The following is a 20,167-nucleotide window of genomic DNA, read 5'->3' on the forward strand; positions in this document are numbered from 1 at the left end:
GTTAGCATTACCTTCAGAGTCAAACAGTTACTCAAAAGGAAAGGCCCTCATACAGGGAAACTATGAGTCTGTAGATTCTTGCAATAGAAGTAAAGGCAGTTTTTTTCGGTGGAAGCTTGAACACAGACTCCACATGGACCAGACTCTGGGCAGTGATATTAATCAGCAGATCAGTGGTAACTCTTGCAATCCATCCTAAAATAAACAGCCACAGAAATGGTTTTCTCAACAAGAACCTCAAGTTCTATAATCTGCATGATAATGGAGGAAATGCAGGAAAGTGGGATTCAGCTGGGTGACTTGTTTTTGGCTGATCCCCATGGATCAAATAACTACCTACGATACTCATAAAATGAGATTGCTTTGATGAAACCCCTCTGCCAGGTGGATGGTTTGCATGCCTGATGAACGTGAAGTCTGCAGCACTCTGAAAATTAACCTTCAGGTCATCCAAAGCAATTCTTGCTGAAAGGATGAATGCAGAAATGAAAGATGAAAGCTTCTTCTACAAAACCTTGAATAAGAAGTGTTTGGAGGGATATGACCCAAGCAGAGGCAGGTGGGACGAGGTTCGTTTGGGATCATGACCGGGATTGAATGATTGGACCAAAGTGTCTGTTTCTGTGACTCTATGACTCTACCTTATGTGGGCATCCTTTTCAGGTGAAATTAACTTTATTTTGGAGCAGAGATATGCTTTCTAAGACATTAATGGCCAGTGCACTTTGATAGTTCAGTTGGTGACACTGGTGGATGGCTCAGGAGATGGCATCACAAAGATCTTCAAGAGAAGTTAAGTGAACCATCACCTGTGAATTGATCAAGATCACAACAGTACAGTTAAAATCACACTTTGGAACAGATGGAAGTCCAGTCGCGGTGTATTATTTGGGAAGACATGTCACTATTGATAGACTTACTGATCTATTTACACATACAACATGCTGGGAGAAAAGGTCCCAAACATCTAACAACCAATTCTGGATTCTCTCAATCTAATGATACAAGTTATTTTAATAAACAAATTTGTTTCAATGGTGTGGTTTATTCTATAAATGTCTATTCAGTTTATACTAAATTAAATCCAGCAACAAGATGCACCTGGCTATAATTTAACTCATGGCATAATATCCAGGGTGTCTTCAATATCATGGAACAAATAAAGCTTAAACCATAAGGAATACAAATCTAAAATATCTTTTCTGGGCAATACTTGTTGAACTGTCTTCCTAATAATAGTTACCCAAGACTGAAAGTTATCCCTTTAGTGTGGCATGTTTGCTACAATTCACTGGTGACATAATGTGGGGAATCCAATTCACATTAAAAAAAATGGGTTCAGAATCAGCTTTGGCTCAGTGGAAGACGTCATGCCTCTGAACCAGAAATATACGGAGACAAGCCTCACTAAAAAGCCATGAGCAGATGATCTTGTTCAGCGTTGTCTAGCACTGAGGGAGTGCTGCACTGTTGGAGATGCTGTCTATCTGATTGAGTGTTAAAAGAAGGCTTTATTTGTCCTCTCAAGTAGTCATAATAGATCTGTAATTGATAAAGAGCAGGGGAGGTCTCCCGGTCAAAACCAGAAAGTGATTGTTTACTTCCTTGCTGTGCACAAATGAGCTAATCTTTTACCATCCAACCATGACAATATTTCAAGGATCCTGTGTGTAAGAAAAGAATTATATGCATGCAGGCCCTTTGTTTTACCTATGACAAGTCAGGAGCAATAGGATCTATCTCTTACACTTTCATGATTGCAGTGGTTTCTCCAAAGATTTGCTTGGAGGTAACATGGATTATATTATTCTTCACAGTTACATTATTACTGCAGCCATGAAGGCTGTTGACCTCAATAGCACGGATAGAGCCTCCTTTCGGAAAAAAGCTGCATTTTAATCATCATTTACAAATTATGTAACATCACTTTTGGTAGCCAAAAGATAATGAGATTTTCTTCCACGTTGTGGGTCTGAAAATATAACATAATTATCTTTCATACAAGTGGCAGCAAAAATACCTGGGACTTACTGGTAAGATTTTCAGCACTTTCATCACAGCATGTTCCAAGAGATTGGCAGGATCGGCTCTGCTCCAGTAATCCACTCACAGTGACACAGAGGAGCTAAGGAGCTGCTCACAGAATGTTCTCCTCTTTATTTAAAAAATTGCAAAATAATTTAGCAAATGTTAATCGATTGTTTTTAAAATTTATTTCTCGCATTTTGCAGGATCAGCGTTACATTGTACAAGCAAAGACTAACAACAATTTGCAATGTCGCTGTAATTGAGCTGGACTAGGTATGGACACTTTTTACAAAAATTGAACAAATATATGGACAGAATATTTTTGGAAACTGCAGTTCAACCACTCAATAGGTCTGCATTGCATCCACCCCAGCAACACACTTGCCACTGCACAGTCTGTCAATCATCATTATTCATGTGCTTGCTTTTGCTTTTGAGTTGGCAAACTCCTGAGTTTTCTAACTTCTGAAGTTGAAGTAAACCAGAACATTCATATGCTTTGAAACATTCAAAGGAACTGTTTACCTTAGAGGCATGAAGCAAGTTCCAAACTGTCTTGAGTGTAATTTGGCTTAGATAATGAAGAGAAACTAGTTTTGTGAAATTAAATTAGTAACAGCAGTAATGTCACTATTACATGTAAAAGAGAGAAAATAAAACAGATTTTCTTCGTTTTTCCTTGAGAGACGCCACTGAACTGACAAATAGAATCTCATAAAGGGAAACATTCAGAAATAGAACTACAAGATTTTATTTTCAAAAGTTTTATGTCTGAACTGTGTGTTGCTATTTCTGCCCAGTATCAGGAAGACATGGTATAAACAAAATCTGGATTATGAAATTTTACTTGGCACAAAATGCAGCATGAAGAAGCACAAGTCTTTGATGTTTCAAAAGCTCAGTCACACAATTCTCTGATTATTTCTTTCAGTGGTCCTACACAATTTCCAGGAAGTGAGACATTAGTGCCAGCAGGCACACAAGAAGATAAAGTTTGCTAGTAATAGAAAACAATGACATAAGTGCAAGCCTCCTTTGATTAATACTTTTTCTTAATGCCTATTTTGAGTTGAGGTTGTTAGGAGTATATGGTTAATGCATTTCTCAGTTCAGAAGCTCACATTTCTTATATCATACGACATTCTGTAAAGGAAACCTGCAGACTGATCCAACTGTAGTCTGTGGATTTGCTCCTGCCTCTGACCAAATTTCACCCATTGAAGCAGCCCTTCATTGTCAAAAGAAAGCTCATCCTTTTCACTGTGAGCATCTGAGTCAGAAGGCTGCTGATGGAAGTGCAGCCCCAGAGCCTTAGCCTCATTTAAAGACAACAGCACTGCAGATCTGTACTGAGGGAGTGCTGATTTCTTTAAATGAGGCCCTCTCAGGTGGATGTTAAAGATACCACAGTTCAATTTGGAAAACAAGTCAACATTTATCCTCAACAAACAATACTACATACATTTATGCGACCATTCTTACCTGTGAGACTTTACTGTGGGCAAGTTGGCTGGCAGGTTTCCTTTTTACATGCCTGCAAGTGTGGCTGATGGATTCCAATGCAGTTAAAGATAACACCATCCATTTTTGACTAAATACATGATATATGGCCCAGGTACAGCAAGTTTCTAACCATTCTATGTGAGTGTTTATGTTTCACTTGAGTCTCCTCCCATCTTTTCTCATCCAAGCTTTCCATCATAATCTTCTATTCTCTTCTACTTTTTTTAGATTAGATTAGTTTCCCTACAGTGTGGAAACAGGCCCTTCAGCCCAACAAGTCCACACCGACCCTCCGAAGAGTAACCTACCCAGACCCATTTCCCTCTGACTAATGCACCTAACCTATGGGCAATTTAGCATGGCCAATTCACCTGCACATCTTTGGACTGTGGGAGGAAACCGGAGCACCCGGAGGAAACCCACACAGACACGGGGAGAATGTGCAAACTCCACACAGACATTAGCCCGAGGCTAGAATCGAACCTGGGACCCTGGTGCTGTGAGGTAGCAGTGCTAACCACTGAACCCTCGATGCATCTATACTAATCACTTCAACCATTCTCTGTGGTATTGAGTTCCCTAATTGCACCACTCTTTGAGTCAAGAAGCTTCTTCTTTGAAAAATAAAATGCAAAAACTGCACATTTGTGCCAGTGTACCATATGCCTCTCTTATTAAAACAATCCAAATTTCTAAAATGACGTTAAAAAAATTTACACACCTTCCATCAAAGCAGGAGGTCAATCATTCATTCTGACTGTGGTTGATGGCTCCATGTTCAAGAGCTGACCACAGATGGATTGATAGTGGCAGGAAGTCTTCCTTCCTCAGCCTGACCCTGACAGCAGCTTGAGTAGATTAAGTTACCAAGGGTGGTAAGGAAAGGAAAAGTATATAACACTTTAACTCGAATAAAGATAGCAGGTTTTTATGGAAGGGGAATGGAAGAACAAAAAACATGAATAAGATATTTTCATCTTAAGTAAACACTGAAAAGTAATCAAGAAATCAAGTGATCAAGTGGGCGGCACGGTGGCACAGTGGTTAGCACTGCTGCCTCACAGCGCCAGAGACCCGGGTTCAATTCCCAACACAGGCGACTGACTGTGTGAAGTTTGCACGTTCTCCCCGTGTCTGCGTGGGTTTCCTCTGGGTGCTCCGATTTCCTCCCACAGTCCAAAGATGTGCGGGTCAGGTGAATTGGCCATGCTAAATTGCCCGTAGTGTTAGGTAAGGGATAAATGTAGGGGTATGGATGGGTTGCGCTTCGGCGGGTCGGTGTGGACTTGTTGGGCCGAAGGGCCAATTTCCACACTGTAAGTAATCTAATCTTAAAACAGAATTTTATAACGTACAATCCAAAAGCTTGACAGTTTTGGATGAAAAGAACAAAATTACGTACCCCTTCAGCAAGTTTTCTGAAGTGGTCATTACACTGGAATTAGGAACTAATGTTTTGACAAAACTGTGGACTGTGTTTGTTGGAGATCTGAAATGACAACAGAAAGTGCTGATGAAATTCAGCAGCTCTGGCAGTATCTGTGTGAAGAAAGAAAGTTAACATTTTGAGTCTTATGATCCTTCACAGAACTATTTTTTGAGATCTTCAGCATTTTTATTCTAGCATAGAATGCGAGTATTGTTGACAACATCTGCATTTATTGCCCATCCTAGTTGCCCTTGAGAATGTAGTGGTAAGCTGCCTTCTTGAGGGGAAAATTCCATATAGTGTAGACATCCTCACAAAAGAGGGTCCAGAAGTTTGATTCAGTGACAATGAAGAAGGAGTGATATATTTCCAAGTCAGAATGGTATTTGACATGTCACATCATTGTCTAAATATTGAAGTTAGTTGTAACAAAACTTAAATTTGCTGCTTTTTCTTCTTTTAAAATCAGATTCAGATCTGTAATGTTTTATGATTCATCTCTTAATGTAGTCAAGCTCTCACTATGAGTTCTTTTTGAGACAAACAAATTTTGGCATTAAAAAGGATTCTGTATTACAGTATTATGCCATTGCAATTTACTACTTTATTGGAAAACTGTATTACAACTGATCTATTCCCAACATTGTAACATTGCTTCATCACAGTTCAAATCCTAGCATGGATTAAAAGCCCATGCATGTACAGTGAGTAACGTCAATGTTAACCTGGGCCCTTTAATCTGCAGCAGTTTAACCAACATCCGAGGAGCAGGAAAATCGACGTTTTGGGCAAAAGCCCTTCTATTCCTGATGAAGGGCTTTTGCCTGAAACGTCGATTTTCCTGCTCCTCGGATGCTGCCTGAACTGCTGTGCTTTTCCAGCACCACTCTAATCTAGAATCTGGTTTCCAGCATCTGCAGTCTTTGTTTTTACATAGCAGTTTAACCAATCCTGAAGCTTTTAAAAAATTAGAGGTGAAGTCATATAGGGTTCTGAGTGATATGGCTATGGTGAGATGTGTGGCAGAATCAAGTGACAAATGTGGAAGGCTCAATCTCATATCAGCAGCAAGTGCATCATGTTTTACGCTATTTAAAAAAAGGACTTGAGAGGTAACTTTTTCACGCAGAGGTGGAACAAGCTGCTAGAGGAAGTGGTAGAAGCTGGTACAATTACAACATTTAAAAGACATTAGGATAGGTATATAAATACGAAGGGTTTAGAGGGATATTGGCCAAGTGCTGGCAAATGGGGCTCGAGCAGATTGAGATATCTGGTCAGCATGGACGAATTGGACCGAAGGATCTGTTTCTGTGCTATATGACTCCATGACTCTGACTTTACAAACAGCATGGCGAGATTTTTGCTTGGCAGCATAAGATGCCAATCGACTGGAATTAACACTTATTAACCATCTTGTTAACTGCACAACTCACCTCATTAATATTCAGCTTCCAGTTTTAGTAAACTTGCCAAACAAGCTCGACATCAGGAAAACTCAAGAAGGAAACCAGGCCAAGTACCTGATGGATTCGGTTTGTATCTTGCTCCAAACAACCTCCGCGTTGGCAACTGGGCGCCAACGTCTCAGACAAGCTGCGTAGGCACACAGCTGCACCTACCCTGAGTCTACAGACATTGGCATCCTCTGAGAACACTCTTGGCACGTCTCCAATCCACTTACAGGGTGCTTCTGCATTTCAGTGGTACACTTTGGGCTGCACCAGTAACAATCATTGTGATACTGGACCAGGATGTATCTTTGTGCTCTTTGTTTGCTCACTCCCTTTGACTCCATTTGGATGCATCCAGACCTTCCACTTCCTTATTGTGTCCTTTTTCACGCTGCCCCTCAGCCAGAGATACCAAGCTCATATTACCACTATCTAGCCATGCCAATTATTGCAAATCAAAAGCTAGGTATTATAGCTGTCAGAAGGCCTCAGTCAATTCAAAGGGAATAGCCTTCACTCGGGGGATTCGGGCACAGAAAGTCAAAGGTAGCCTACTATACCAGTCCAGGCTCTGATTTGGGCAGTCAGAGTCAGGGTCCCCTCATCATAAGAGGATAGGAGCCAAATGACAGGCAACATAGTATTGCAGGCTCCCTACTGGGACCTGTTTCACTCATGGAATGGATTATGGAAAACAAAAGTAGGATGCACGTATATTACTGTTGCAACAGGCGGGGATACATGCTAAACGACTGAGTAGGTAACACAGATGGCATGCAAGCAAGGGTTGGTGTGAGCAAGACTGAGTGAGAGTAGATGTTGCAGGTAATAGTGAGACTGGTAGAGTGTATGCCTTGGTAGGATGTGGGTGGACTGAGTGTTAGATATCAGGGAGAAGATGGTGGCACTTTCACTGGTGGAGTGGCAAAGAACTTTGGGCTTCTTCCTTAACCATAAAAAGCACAGGATAGAACTCTGAAGAAGGATTACTGGACCTGAAACAGGAGCTCTACTTTCTCTTCATAGATGCTGCCAGACCTGCTGAATGTTTCCAGCAATTTCTGTACTTGTGCTGACTTTCTTCCTACTGCACTCGGTATTCCTCCAGACAGAGGAACTGCTTCAACCTGGGTGGCAACCTCAGACCAGACTGGCATGGTCTGGTGTCTTGTCAAACATTGCTGGTGCTGGAGGAAGATGAAGATGGCACCATTCTGACCAACAGGACTTCCAGATCCCTGCCTGCCAAGCGGGGTCCCAATTTTCACCTGTTTGCCATATGCCAGGAAAATGTAAGGAACTATGAAGGGCAACTGCAGGCTGACAGTTCTTGGGTGTGTGTATAAACAAGCTTTTGAAGATGATAAGGAGGTGTCCGAGAGATGCTTGTAAATTCCAGGATACTCCTTGAGGGGAAAGTTGTTCCAGGCACAATGTATTATGATGGGGTAGGAAATCAAACACGAGAGATGCCATAGGAATTTGATAAGCTCTGGCGAAAACCTCTTCAAACACTCAATGCAACTTGGACTTAGCCGAAGAAACCATAAGGATTCAGCCCTAGGATCTTTAGTTATATAATGAGCATCTCATCTCAATGCTGATTTGCCTATATGGCTCTGTCTTAATAGGATAGTCTGATCTTAAATTATTTATATTAGGAATTCAATGCAGAAAAAAAAACGAAGCAAAACCCAGATTGTAAAAATGTAGGAGATATTTTGTTTTACATATTTTTCAGTTTGCTTATTCCAGTGCAGCCGTAGCTCCAGATTCTAATAACATAGCAGCCAATAGAATAAAAGTAAAAATCCTGACAGTTTTGAAAAATGATTTTAATAGTCACATTGTATCCTAGTATTAAATTCAAAATATAATTTGCTGATCACCTGGTTTTAAAAGTAAGTCCATTAATCATTTCATTTATAGCACTCTGTCCTATGAAAATACATAATTTCTTCTTTGTCTAGTTCTCTTTATATTTTCAGTTACACTGAAGTATTGTTAGTGACTGAATCTTTAAGAAAATCCCTGAACACAAGTAATGAAAGACTAGTTCACAAGAATGTATACTCTCTGAAAACAGGCAGAAAGAAAAATATGTCATAGCACATAATGAAAGCAACAGCAGCAACTAACATCCAATTCAAGTTAAAGGACAAGGAAAATGTTATAATAACACCAGGGTGAGTATTGCAATTCTGACCCACTAAGGCTAACTGAGCCATTTGGCATAAAAGCACTATTTTCCCACAAGGATCAGGTGGCAAGGTGGCTCAGTGGTTAGCAGTGCTAGGGACCCGGGTTCAATTCCTGCCTCGGGCAACTATCTGTATGGAGTTTGCACATTCTCCCTGTGTCTGCGTGGGTTTCCTTTGGGTGCACCGGTTTCCTCCCACAGTCCAAAGGTGTGTAGGTCAGGTGGATTGGCCATGCTAAACTGCCCATAATGTTAGGTGGATTAGTCAAGGGTAAATATAAGGGGGTGGGTTTCTCTTCAGAGGGTTGGTGTGGACTTGTTGGGTCGAAGGGCCTGTTTCCACACTGTAGGGAATTTAATCTAATCTGTGAACCTGCAGATGTCTCATCCAAAAGCAGTTAAGTCAGATTAAATGAAAGTTTCAATATTGAGGTTAAATGATCTTGTTGGGCACTGGTTACATTAAGAGTTACAGAAGCAAGGTTGGTGGCTGGAGTAGAGATACAGACCATCCAGTATTTTATTGAATTGTGGACAAGGTCTGAGAGGTTGAGTGAACTACTCATGTTCCCATGTTCTGTTAAAGCATCATCATTCATATGGTTTTTGAGGACTGCTGTTTTTTTCTTCATGTTTTGATTCCCGAATATAACAAACAATATGTCTCTACTTTGTACAAAATTGTTTCAATTATTGTTTAAGTAGTTCTTCAAAGTCTGTACAGCTCACTGCAACAACAATGCAACTTCTTCACAAAGGAACAGGGCAAAACAAGCTCATAGTTTGTGTTCCCCAAGGTTGTATAATAATTCTTTGCTTTTTGTCATGGGTTCCTTAAGCTCATAGAAATTTGTCCGTTCAAGCTCGCAAAGTCAAAGACAAATTACAAGAGCACAGGCTGAGTAGCCAAAACTGCAGGCAGAAACTGTGATGGCACAGTCACAAATCATTGAAAATGAAATGAAGGGCTAGCTGACAATCATCTCAATGTGGTTGGATTTTGAAAGAGAAGAAGCAGTGTGTTAGTTGCCCAAAGCCTTGACAGGTTATAAAAGCTGGAGGGGTGAGTTAATTAAGAACTTAAAATGAGTAATGTTTTTAATAGGGGAAATGTAATAAAACTGTTATCGTTGGAAGTGGAATCCAAAGTGAGAATACATCATCAGCCTTAGAGCTAGGCCATTTCAGGGTGAAATCAAGAACTTTTCCATACAAACCCAGGACTCGATCCCTCAAAAGACAATGCAGGCCAGATCCATAGAAATGCCTAAGGATGGTTTTTGTTGGGTAAAGACATCAACGGAAATGGGTAATGATGAGTCAATGGAACAGCCCAGTATGCTTTAACAGAATGATGCACCAGGTTTAAATGGTTTTTCATGTTCTTATGTTCCTACTTAAGACTAAACACCAGGTGAATACATTTTTGTTGTCGAGGCAAAGATACTAGAGAATTACCTAAAACTTAGAGCATGTGACTTAAAGGTAAGAAACGTTATTACATGATCTGACTCTATATAACCAGGCCATCTAGCTATTGATTAACTCAGCACCGAGAAGCATGAGTATCTGAAGTTATAGTTGTTTAATTGTTTGCTTCCTCTTCAGGTCAAGGACAAATATGGATGTGTTCAAAAAGGAAGTATGAAATGACCTTCTTGGGAAATTTGTTTGTCCACAACATAACAAGTGCTCTCAACCCAGTTGTTAGAAAGATCAGACACAAAATCGCACTTTTTAATCCTGGGTCTAAAAATGACCAAACAAAGGAGGTTCTTACTGCACCACTACCACATTTTTATTCCGTTTTTCTCCTCACATCCAAATTTGAAGGTAATTTTGCTGTGATTAGCCTATATCCACTGGGAAACCAAACTCACATGGCTTTATTTACAGGTTTTAAAGAAAATCTGAGGAAAACACACCCAATGATGGAATGTCATAGGCAGAAAAATAAACCATTTCGTACACTGAATCTGTGTCTCCATATGCAAATACAGTGAACAGGCTAAGCAAGTTTAACATTCTAAAATTAATTTACTAAATTAACTCATTTCCCAGCTGGGTTACAGTGTTAGGAGAGAAAGTCCAACATGTACGCCCAAGCAAGTATGTTCACATGGAAATGGTCTGTCATCCACCTGCAATGCATTTTCTTGATGATAGCAATTTTTTGTTATCAGAAAAAATCAGGATTGAACTAAGGTAAGGAGAACCTACAGACAGATGAGAAAAGAAGAAATTAATGATCATTTGACAAAGTCAAATGCAAATTACTTTCTGTTCCGTGTTGCTTGGAAGATGAAGTTGTGATAAAATGCCGCAAATGCGCCGTGAGCAGTTCAATATTAACATAACTTATCAATAGATCTTCTGTTTCAAATAATTCGTATAATTCACTGGACAAACTGGAGATAATTTTTCCAGCAAGCACACAACAATTATTAAGAAAGTAACACACATCTGCTGCCTGTTTTCATCTGCCCTAGGACACACATCCCATACCTGATCAATAACCTCTTCTGTACTGTACAAACCATGTTTAATCCTCAAACTGTGAATCCAGCCAGAGTGACAATGTGAGTGGCACCCTTCAATGTCTATGACAAAGTAGTGGGTAAAGGAAACCTAACTAACCACCTAACAAACGCTTAACATTCACCATCTTGACTCATATATGACCAATAATGACACTGCTGAAGTAATCGAGGACCAACAAACAGTGTCTGTGGAGCCATTGAAAATACATTACAGTGGTATTTCATCTAATTGTGAAAATTAATAAGCAGAACTGCCAGTTAGAAAACAAGATTTAGTTCCAATATTGAATCCTTATTATCAACGACTACTGCTAAATCAAGCTAATGAATGAGGAACAAAGCAGATTCTAACAGGAGAGATTTGGTCATTAATTCCTAGGACCGGACTTGTAGATGCTTGTATTCTAGGATAAAGCTGACTTAAAAGCTTAATTTTTTTTCTGACTTGTTCTCTTGGTGCACGTAGAAAACTGATTTGGAAAATGAGTGCAGGCTCTAATTAATCTTTACGATGTTCCTCAACTATTAATAAAGCTCAGGTAATTGGCCTTTTCCTTCTTTCAGAAGTAGCGTTGAAAACTGATTTTAAAAATTACGAATAAGCAACTAGCCACTGATTGTGGTGCCACATAGTTTCCGCAACATGTCTGATACATCCATCCCTAGCCTCAGGGCAACGAGTTCTGTCTGTGGTATCTATACATGCACCAAGGATGAGATTATCTCACCGTGTGCCAATCAGGATTTAACATGAGACACTGAAGGAGTTTGGTATGTTTTCATTATATAACTATAAGTCCAAAATATTGAATAAAAAGTGTACAATTTAAATACAATTATTCACAACTTATGATTGAGATTGCATTGATTTGGGTGGGGTGAGCTTTGATTCCACCAAACTTAACCATTTTTGACTTGGCTCACTTTTTGCTGGGGAGTTGGTGGGTTGGGGATGGTAATGGGGAGAGGTAACAAAGCAGAGAATACCATGTCTGCTGCTGTAGGCACTTGCTTGCAGCTTTGGAAAGAGCTGCAGAAATGGAAGGGACTGCAGCAGTATAAAGAGGTGCAGCAGGTTATTCGGAGACAATTCGTTCCTTTATAGCCACATCCATGTCATGAACACATATTTACATATTTATTGAGAACACAAATGCCTGTTCACAGTCATATTTTGCATATGGGTGTCAGTCTTAATTCAAGGGTAGCATGTTACTCTCAAAATCGCAAGTGTTGTGATTCAAATGTCACTACAAAGATTTGTGCCTGTTTGATATGGAAAAAACTGAAGTCCCATCTTTTATGCAGGATGTAAAAGATCATATAGCAGTGTTTGAAGAAGAGAATGGAAGTTGTACTGATTAATATTTATCCATCCGCCAACTTCATGGTGGGTCAGTAGTCAGCACTGCTGCCTCACAGGACCAGGGACCCATGTTCGATTCCCACCTCGGGTGACTGTCCATGTGGCGTTTGTACATTCTTTCCGTGTCTGCATGAGTTTCCTAATGGTGCTCCAGTTTCCTTCTACAATCCAAAACTGTGCACATTAGGTAAATTGCCTCCAAACAAAGTAATTGGTAATTACTTTGTTTTGTAATTGGTCATTGGTAATGGCTTTCCACTTGGATCACCGTCGATAATTCTTTATTAAATTACAGATTCTCCGTGACTCAGTCTTCTGCCTCAGTTTGATTTTCACATCCATTCAATATTCAAATATATGTAATTGTTTTCTAATGAATTCATTCAAACTTCATTCACTTTCTATGTATTACATTTTCAATGTTTGAAAAATGAATAATGCAAATAATGTACAGCATAATGTCAAAGCCATGACAATTTGAGCTCTTTTAATACTTCCTTGTTGGACTCCAGCAACCTTGACTATTTTAATTCTTCACAGCTACATTGTCTTCATGCTCCTCAGAAGTCTATCCAACAGATGGCAGTTTTACTTGTGATGGTTACACTCTACTGATCTCCTTGGATGCCAGGTGAATTGTGTTGAAAACATATCAGCCAAGGTCGAGTGGAGGAGCAGACTCAGTAGGATGAATGATCTAATTCTGCTCCAATACCTTATGGTGCCTTTGCATTATCTTCTCCAGTTTTAAACAGAATTGCTGTATTTTCTGCATTACTAAAGCTCCCTCCCTTAGGGTAGATTGAATACTGAACACAGTGTCTGCTCTCTCAAGCCCCTAGCTCTCTATAATACCCACCAGCATTCTAAAAGGATACTGAAACTAGAACTGGAGAGGCCCAGTGGACAGTGTTGTTTAATCAGGACTGATTTCAAGAAAACATTTATTAATACATCTCTAATATTCATTCCCTTTCTCTTTGTCCTAAGTTTCCTATTTTTCTTATTAATACTGCTCTGGTAGTTGTTTTAATGTTTAATATTTTTATGTTTCTATGTTTTCTTTCGAAAGATGCCATTCTTCTACTTTTTCTTCTTGCATGTCATGGTTTGGAGATCAAATCATCTTTCACAAATTTCCACTGACAACAAAATGATGGGACCTAATCTTCCTCATTTCTTCCTTCTTTCCTCCAATCTTCAATCTTTTAATGTACACATTTGACATCACTTAATCTCTGTCACTGGATCCACCACATCCTTACAAAATAGATTCCCCCTTTCCATTTCAAATTTCCAGAACAACAACTCATCTGTCATTGATACAGTGTTTAATTCTGTGAATGAGAGATATCCTTGGTTTCACTTACATGACTGCCCATTTCCCACCCGTTTTGCTCTTCTACTTGACATTTGTGAAAAACTTTACTTTGTCTATCCTGCTGAGTAATTTGACTCAAGAAGACTCCTTCTGAGACATTGCTTTACAAAGTTGAAAAGACTCACCTTATCCTCATTGCTGTTCCTTCACAATGAGGACTAATGTCATGGCTTTCCTTGACGTCACATGTAGGGCTTTGACGAAAGGTATGATCACTATATTATAGTGATCAGAGTCCTACAATCCACCAGGTACTGTGAACCTTTGACATTTTGTGGCTTTGGCAGTGAATTCCATTGGTCTTTTACATTCACCCTGTTTTTATAAAATGAAGAATAATATTACTGCAATTACAAACTTATTGAAAGAATTGAAAATGTTTACTGTAGCGAATTTTGTCCTTTTTACTACCCGTTTGTTGTTTTTCAATATCCTCGCCTGCTCCAATCTCTCACTGAAACTTCAATAAAAATTCAGCTGAAACCTCAGAGAAATCACATAAATGGATTAAAAAGAACCATGTTGATATTCAGCAGTGATCAACAACAGGTTTGTGACTTGATGGCCAAACTGTCAAAATAATTACATACAAAACGAATTTGACCGCACTTAAAAACTTGCTTGAATTTTATTATTGTGAAGGTGACATCATAAGGTTACAGATGGTTCAAATGAGTTGGCAAAAATCTGGCAGACAGAGTATAATGTAGGGAAATGTGAATTGTCCACTTCAGCAGGAAGAATGAAAATTAGATTATTACTTAAGTGAAGAACAATAGCAGAATTCTGAGGTTCAAATAGTCTCACGTGTCTAATACATGAGTCACTAAAGGTCAGTATACAGGCACAGTATGTAATCAGGAAGGCTAATGGGATCCCTGCCTCTATTACAAGAGGAAATGACCGTAAAATTTCAGGATAAAGTCAAATAAATAACTGCGGATTCTGGAGATCTAAAACAATAACATAAATAGCTGATGAAGCTCAGCAGACCTGGCAGTATCTGTGGGAAGAAAGCAAAGGTAACGTTTCAGGTCCGATGACTGTTTGGATGAAGAATCATTGGCCTTGAAACATTAATTTGGCATTCTTGCCACAGATGCTGCCAGACCTGCTGAGTTCCTCCAGCAATTTTCTGTTATGGTTTTTAAAAGTTAGGATGTTATGCTTCAGTCATACAGGACATGGGTGAAATCGTATATAGAATCCCTACAGTGTGGAAGCAGGTCATTGGGCCCACACCAATCCCCTGGAAAGTATCTCACTCAGACCCAGCCCATCCCTGCAACCCTGAATTCCTCATGGCTAATCCACCTAGCCTGCACATCTCTGGACACTATGGGCAATTTAGCATGGCCAACCCACTTAACCTGCACATCTTTGGACTGTGGGAGGAAACCCCAGAGCACCCAAAGGAAACCCATGCAGAATCAGGGATGGAATCAAACCAGCTCCCTGGTGCAGTGAGCTAGCAGTGCTAATCACGGAGCTACCGTACTGCCCTTGCATCTTGAATACTGTGTACAGTTTTACTCTCCTAATTTAAGGAAAGATGTAAGCGGAGTTGGTTCAGAGGATGTTTACTCAATTGATACCTGGAATAAATGGGTCGTCTTTTGAGTGAAGATTGGAAAGACTGAGCTTGATCTAATGACAGTTCAGAAGACGATTTAATGAAGTCTTTAATGGTTTTGTCAAGATGGGGGTAGAAGGATGTTTACTCTTGTGGTTAAATTCAGAGCTGTGGGACCCTGTTTTAAAATTAAGGATTTCACCTTTAGAACAGAGATCTTTTCTCTCAGGGGATTATGCAACTTTGGAACTCTGAATTGGAAGGAGATGAAAGCAGAATCACTGAATATTTTTAAAGTGGAGGTAAATAGATTATTATTAGGTAAAGGAATCAAAGTTATTGGGATAGCTGGCAATGCAGAATTTGTACAACAAACAGATTAACCTTGATCTTATTGAATGGTGAAGCAACTGGAAGAGTGGAATGTCTCCTTCTCTCCTAACTCATGTATGTTATGATACAATGCTCATGAACCTTAAACCAGTGACAAATTTGACTTAAAAGACTGTCCCAGGGCTACAGAAATCAAATTTAACAGGCTTGATGCTGGGAACTGGATTCTGAATGCTGAGTCTCAGGCATTTGAATGATAGAAATGAAGATTAATAAAAACACGATAAATAATACTTGACATTAAACCTACTCCTTGAGCTGTTATATAGAAGCATCTTCAATTTACGGCTGTCACTTTGAAAGCCAGGTGTAAATTCTCTGCCTGAAAGCAAACAGACAATAACCCTGAGTGTCCTTCACCAGCACCTAACATAACAAACACTGTTGTTAAACTTAATCCCAAACAAATGCTTTTAACTGGAGGCAGTGTGAAACAATACAAGAATGCATGTCACTGGCCAGGGTGATGGTGTCCTTTTAAGTGCAAAACAGAGAATTCAGGGTGAAATCTAACACCAGTCTTACTTACACAGAGGTGAAATATTTTTGTCACCAGTCACTGTGTGCGACAGTGGAGTCAGCTCCCTGCTGTAAACTGATACTTTAGCATTTGCAAAGCAAGCCAACCTTTCCTTGGGGCATGTTCACTGTGAAGTAAAAACAACAAATGTTGTAGCTGAGCCGGTTAACCAGTCTTTTGTAATTAAATCACATAAAGTAAATATGGTCCCAGTCCACTGGACACAATCCAAGGAAACACTTGTGGTCTGCAGAATTATTGCGATACACGTGGAAATATCCAACTGCAAGCTGGTCCGAGTGAAAGGACGTGGGAGTGACTTGGTTATAGAGACCAAATCAGAATCAATTGAAAGTCACTTTTCTGGTGGTGGTCTAACTGTGGGTGACATTCCTCTTTTTCATGGAACAGGCAGAGAAAGCCCATTTCTTTCCGTAACTAATGAATTACTAACATAATCGTAGACTTAGAAACTGCACATCATTAATTACTGAGCCAAATAGGCACTCTCCTGGTCTTTGTTACAAAAAGATTTCATCGCCTTGAGATAAATGGGTGGGAGAATTGGTGTGTGGTATGAAACTGAGGAATTTTAGAAGCTAACTGTGGTAGTGGATGCATTAGGAGAGTGAAAATCAAACAGGAATATGCTTAAAGAGGCTGCCTTTGAGAAAGAAGACAGTGATTATGAACCTGTTTATTTTACATTCAAACGGGCAAGAATAAGGAAATAAAATTCAAGTGTTAGGAATGGAGGTGACCTGATTCAGTTCACTCTAAGTTACTAATTCAGTTTCAGCAGTATGCCTCAAAAACTACAATGATACATTCAGCTGGTGGCAAAAATACAAGTTGTAAAATTTTTAATTCATTGGGTAAAAGTGAGAATATCACAATTAAAAAATAAAGAGCAGAAAGTTCAGAATGTGCAATCACATACCCTGTTTACTTTGCTAAACTCATGCCAGAAAGAACCCATAAACCATGGCAACCAAGCACAAAAGCTTGGGAGTTACATTGTGCCCTTGAATTCTTTGCTGGAATGAAAAACTGTTCCTTTAAGGATTGATTTCACAAGTTTGGAGATACTGTGGTACAAAGCCCACAGGAATGCAAAGCTAGTTTTACTGTTCCAGAAACCCACGTGCATTGGCAAACAGAGGTGTGATTTAAACACATCACCTTTCTCATATCCACTAAGGAGAGCATTGCAAAACAGGTGGAGAAACATACTGTAGGACACATGCAGTCTGCATTAAAACATAATTCATTCCACCATGCTGCAGTAAAACCAGGGACAAACTATCACCATATAATTTTGGGAGTATGATTTATGCCTCACTACCATCGTATATAACGTTGGCATCTACACAACAGTGTGGAAAAACAGTGTGCATTGCCCTGACTTTTCCAATGTGGTTAATTACCACAGTATCTACTGATTCCAAAACCTCAGTAAAGGAATGGAAGGAATTGATAACAGTGCTGTCAAAGGCAATTACTCACAACAACCTGCTCCCTTCTGCACACTGTCTGTCCTTGGAGAGATTCTGCAGGCTCCATCTGGCTCCCATTTATCCTATGGCTCCCACTCCACTGCAACCTGTTTCCATCATTTGCATCCTCTTTCTATGTAAGATGATAATTATGCAGCAAATGCTTTGGATATGACAGAGCTGCACTATTGCTGACGGCCGAAGAGAGTCAAGCCTTGTGAGGCAGATTCTGCCACAAATGTCACACAAGACGTGGGAATCATGTTGTTCTGGATAGTTTGGTCCAAATATCAAAGTGCAGTTGAACTCCAGAGGAGAAGTGCAAATGCCTATACACTACATTAAGGCAGCTCATGACCAAGTGTGACATCAAAGAGCCCTCGGAGAAATGATATCAATGGGAACCATGGTTGGGGGGGGGTGGGGGGGGGGGGTGGTCACATGACCTAACACAAATGCATCTGGCTTTTGGAGGCTAATTACATGGCTGTAGAAGCTCCCCAGGGCAATCTCCTGTCCTCAGTGATCTTAGCTGCTTCTGTGACCTTTTCGCCATCGTAAAATGATTTGTTGATCATTGCACATTGCATTCCTCAAGGTAATGGACCAAACTTTAACCCCATATAAATGGATGGCTTTTGAATGAGTTAAAACTTTGCCTAATGAAGCAGTTCATGCCCATTGAGCAAGACGTGAATAACATGCAGCCTTGTCTTGCTGAATGGCAAGTAACATTTGTGCCACAAAAGTGCCAGGCAATGACCATCTCCACCAAGAGAGTCATCTCCCATTTAATAGAACTGCCATTGTCATGTTCTCCACTATCAACTTCTTGGAAGTCACAATTAGACAGGAATTAAGCTGACCCACCAGGAAGACAAATACTGCACTGTGCCTATAACACTTAAGTCAGAGGCTGGGTACTTTGTCACAAGTAACTCACTTCCTGACTCCTCAGGACCTTTCCACCATTCAAGAGGGCAATGGTATACTTTCCAGTTTCTTGGATGGTACAACTACAGCAATGGTCAAGGAGCTCAATGCCATCCAGACCTAAGTTGTTCACTTTAACATACAGCACCTATTAGCCTGGCCATCTGATCCATCTAGCACTGTCCTACTGTGACTGCATGTGCATTATTTATAAAAAGCAGCATGCAATAGACAGAGCTAAGCAATCCCACAACCAATGGATCAGATCTAGGCTCTGCAGTTCTGCTAAATTTAGTTGTGAATGGTGGGAACAATTAGATAACATATTGGAGGAGGATGCTTCACAATAATCCTTATCCTTGATGATGGGGAGCCCAGCAATAACTAGCCTACTCTGGGGATTCCTGCCATCACCGATGTCAATTTTTGATTTGGTCCATATGATATTAAACATTAACTGCTTATAACTGGCAACGTAGAAAATTGTCCAGATAGATCCTGTCCACAGCAGGACAAATCCAACCCCACTAGTTATCCCCTCATCAGTCTCCCCTTAATCATCAAAAGATTGATGGAAAATGACATTGACAGTGCTATCAAGGGGCACTTACTCAACTTGTTCACTGACTCTCAGTTTGGGTTCCATGTGCCCCACTGAGTTCCTAACCTTATTACAGCTTTAGTTCAAACAAAAGAACCTAGGTCAAGAGGGAAAGTGAGGATAACTGCCCTTTCATTGAAGCACATTTTAGCTGAATATGGCATCAAGAAGCTCTAGCAGTCAATTGGAATCAGCAGGTGAATTCTCCAGTGGTTGGAGTCATACTTAACGGATGGAAAAGAGACTGTGATTATTATAGGGCAATCATCAAATCATCTGTGCAAGATTTCCTCACAGCAGTGTCCTAGGGCCAACCATGTTCAGTTGCTTCATCAATGACCTTCCCTCCATCCCTGAATCTTCCACCATCATGACCATTGACCAGACACTGATCTGGACCAGCGTATAGATACTGTGGTTACAAATGCAGGTCAGAAGCTGGAGATTCTGTGGCAAATAGCTCACCTCCTGACTCCTCAAAGCCTGCCTACCATCTACAAGACACAAATCAAGCGTGTGATGGAGCACTCTCCACTTGTCTGAATGAATGCAGTTTCAACAACACTCAAAAACCTTGATACTATCCAGGACAAAGTAACCCATTTGATAGGCACAACATTTAAAACCTTTAAAATTAAATCCTTCCAACATTGATACAGCAGCAACAGTGTAAATTATTTACAAGAGTTGCTGCAAAAACTCATCAAGTCTTCTTAGATCAATTCCAAATCTGTGACCTCTACCACCCAG

The 20,167-nt window shown here is 40.0% G+C and overlaps 1 long non-coding RNA gene across 2 annotated transcripts in view; it reads right to left on the minus strand.

Moving 5' to 3' along the window:
- Positions 1-20,167, minus strand: part of LOC132827140 (uncharacterized) — an 82,353-nt gene that overhangs the window by 25,870 nt on the left and 36,316 nt on the right. The gene's annotated exons all lie outside the window — the stretch shown is intronic.

The sequence above is a fragment of the Hemiscyllium ocellatum genome, chromosome 24 (genome assembly GCF_020745735.1).
Source record: "Hemiscyllium ocellatum isolate sHemOce1 chromosome 24, sHemOce1.pat.X.cur, whole genome shotgun sequence".
Classification (NCBI taxonomy): Eukaryota; Metazoa; Chordata; class Chondrichthyes; order Orectolobiformes; family Hemiscylliidae; genus Hemiscyllium; species Hemiscyllium ocellatum.